A 3,597-nucleotide genomic window follows, 5' to 3' on the forward strand; every position below is an offset into this window, starting at 1 on the left:
GCAAGGAGCTGCAACTACAATCCCAGAGGCACACGGTTCGAATCCACCAGATGCTCTGCCAGGAAAAGGAGGGACAATCTCCTCCTGTACCAGTCAGATCTGATTTGACAGTACACACACAAAAGAAATACCATTTGACCCAGCAATTCCACTACTGGGAATATACCCCAAAGAGACCATAACTGCCACCCACGCAGATATATGCACACCCATGTTTATCACAGCTTTGTTCACAAGAGCAAGGAGTTGGAAACAACCTAAGTGTCCATCAACAAATGAATGGATAGAGAAGCTGTGGTATGTTCACACAATGGAATACTATGCTGCATTGAAAAACAGGGAACTCATGCAATATTATTCAAAATGGGTGACCCTGGAGGACATTATGCTGAGTGAAGTATCTCAGTCACAAAAGAACAAATACTGCATGGTGCACTGTTGTAAAACAGGACTGACCTCAGGGTTGGAGGGAGACTGAGAAAGATGGGTTCAATAACGTATACTGCATTGAAACAGATGAGGGAGAAAACTGTTTAAAAGGGATATGTGATTAGATTGACAAGTCCAGAGGGAAGGCTGCATAGTGGGGTGGACCTGGGGGGAGGAATGGGAACAATAAAACAATGAAAGAATTTTTCTTTTACTTTTCCAAGAGGGGAGTGTACTGGGGGGAGGGTTGGGAGGAGAGAAAAGTGCAACAGAGAATGAATGGAAATCCAAAGTTTCTGTAAATTTTCATTGAAATTAATAATAAAAAAATTAAAGAATAACCAAGCATATAAGGTCAAAGAGGCAGCTTGGCGGAGGTCCAGTGGTGACTGATTTTATAAAACATAATGTTGGACGACGATTGTATGAAACACAATGTTAATGAAGACTAGAATGAAACAATGTATATAAACTTTGGAAGCAAACCAATTAAAAAAAATATATATAAACACACATACAGTCAAAGTGGCAACATTTAGATAAAGCCCATTGGGCAGGAAGAGGTAGGATGGACATGAGAGCACGGAGGAAGTGGGACATGTAAGATCACACTATAGGCATGTAATGGTGTTACAGAATGAAATGTGTACAGTTAAACTGAAAACCAATTTGCTTTGTAAACTGTCACTCAAATTACAATTAAAAATTACATATACATATAAACACACAGTTAAAACTAGTTTCCAATTGCAATCCACGTCCTACACATGAATTAAGAAACAAGGCATTCGACAAACTAAATTTAAGAACATTAGAAATGCTACCCACTTCAAAGGTAAAACGTCATTTGGAAGTTTGTTCATATTCAAGTATGAGAACACCTAAGTCTATTTTCTTCCTATTCTTTGGATTTCTCTGAGCATTTCACCACACAATCTGCTCTTGATAAAGTTTCACATTGTCTTCATTCAGAAAGCATCCACACTTTTCTTCACTTCCTTGACTGCAAAAAGCATGCCAAATATAAATGTAATGTGGAATCTTGGATTGAATCCTAGAATAGAAAAAGGTCACTGGTGGGGAAATCCAAATAAAATCTGGAGCCCAACACTAGTAAACTATTTTAACAGTACTAATTTCTTCCTTTTGATAAACTGTTACATGTAAAATGGTTAGAATTATAAATAAGAGTCAGGTGAAAGTATTTAGGGAACATGATGTATAATTTTCACAACTTCTGCATAAATCTAACACTACTGAAAAATAAAGCTGTTGGTTTGGTTTTTTTTTTTTTTGGTTTTTTTTTTTTAAGGCATGCTGGGTGAGTTGCCCTTTCCTCTAGGAATTAAATAACAGAAAATGGTTTTAAAAATACACAACTTGCAAACCTTGCTTTCTTACTTGTTACTTATTTTAGGGCAAAACAACTTAAATTATCTATGTAACTCTTAAGGGCACCTATATTTCATCTGCTCATCCTTTCCAAAGGTTAGAATAACACAGAAAAGTCCTAGAGATTTTTAGGAAACACTGCCAACACACTATGATCTAGTCATACCACCAGACTCAGTATATACCCTACCAAAAATCCCAGACCCCAAATGAGACCCAGTGCGAGGCTGATTCCAACTCATTGTGACCCTATCTTACAGAAAAGAACTGGCCTGTGTATAAGGGCCAGTTACAGGGGCAGACTGCCTTATCTTTCTCTCATGGAGGAGCAGGTGGGTTCAAACCAATAACCTTTCAGTTAGCAGTCCAATGGTTACCCATTTTGCTACCTGGACTCCCGATTATCCTAAACACAAGTAGAAAAGTGGGAAAGTCTGCTGTCAGGGACTTATCCAGAGTACTTAAGAGCAATGATGTCAGTCTGGAGCCTAAGGTGTGCCTGATCCAGGACATGGTCTTTGCAATTACTTGCTATGTGTCAGAAAGCCAGACAATGACAGAGATGATAGAAAGAGAATTGATGCCTTTGAGCTGTTGTGCTGGAGGAGAGTATTGGCTCTACCATGGACTGACAGGAGAACAAACAGTTCATCCTGAAAAGGGTGAAGCCAGGCTGCTCCTTGGAGGCAAGGATTCTGAGGCTTCATCTGACATATTTTGGACATGTTGCAAAGAGGGACCAGTCCTTGGAGAGGGACATCATGCATGGGAGGTTGGAGGGACGGTGCAGGAGAGGAAGACCCTGGATGAGATGGATTGATTCAGTGATGGGGTAATGGGGGTAAGTGTGTCAGAGACAATAAGGTTGGCACAGGATAGAGCAGGTTTCAGGGCTATTGTAAATAGGATCACTATGAGTCGCAAGCGACTTGACAGCACAAAACAGCAGGACTCCATCCTGGGCCTGAAGCAAAGCCTTCAAGAAGCCAGCGTTGCTCCATTATGTTCTAACTTCCAATCCTGGCAGGTTCTGACCATTCCTGTCTCTATCCACCTCACCTGTAAATATTCTTTTGTCTTCATGTTGTTGTCAGGTGCCATGGCTCCAACTCACAGGCACCCTAAGTAACAGAATGAAGCGCTGCCCAGACTCACGCCATCCTCACAGCTGCTGTTGTGTTTCAGCCCATTGTCGCGGCCACTTTGCTGAGGATCAGACTGCTCACCTATCTTTTCCAAGCTCTGGTGGTAAGAAGCTGCGCTGCAATCCCAAAGGTACACGGTTCAAAATCACCAGGTGCTGTGAGGAAGGTTAGGCAATCTTCCATGTGATTTACTGCCTCTGAAAACCCACCACCGCAGGGTCAGCTATGGTTTGGTTCCTACTTGATGACATGCAATAGCAACTTTATCAGGCATGACGTCCTTCTCCTGATAAGATGCCCCTTCTCCTGATAAGATGCCGAAGTATGTAAAAAGAACTATCACCATTCCTGCCTCCTACACAGATTTCTTTGTTCTTTTGGTGTTCACGGGGTGTTCAATAGTCTTCATCAACACCACACTTCAAATGTATCAATTCTCCCTGTTTTGGATGTACAGTATGCAAACATTTTAATGATGATATCCTATGCATGGATATTTTTAGTTCATTGTACTAAATTCTCGGCACATCTTTTTTTTTTTTTAATTTTATTATTTTGTGTGTGTGTACCATCAAATCAGATCTGACTGGTACAGGAGGAGATTGCCCCTCCTTCTCCAGCAGAGCATCTG

General features: G+C 40.9%; 1 protein-coding gene across 1 annotated transcript in view; it reads right to left on the bottom strand.

The window, feature by feature from the left end:
- Positions 1 to 3,597, bottom strand: part of LOC102863409 (chromosome unknown open reading frame, human C20orf194) — a 153,637-nt gene that overhangs the window by 137,366 nt on the left and 12,674 nt on the right. The gene's annotated exons all lie outside the window — the stretch shown is intronic.

Source organism: Elephantulus edwardii, unplaced genomic scaffold (assembly GCF_000299155.1).
Source record: "Elephantulus edwardii isolate Elephantulus edwardi_28Jun2011 unplaced genomic scaffold, EleEdw1.0 scaffold00138, whole genome shotgun sequence".
NCBI classification, from domain to species: Eukaryota; Metazoa; Chordata; class Mammalia; order Macroscelidea; family Macroscelididae; genus Elephantulus; species Elephantulus edwardii.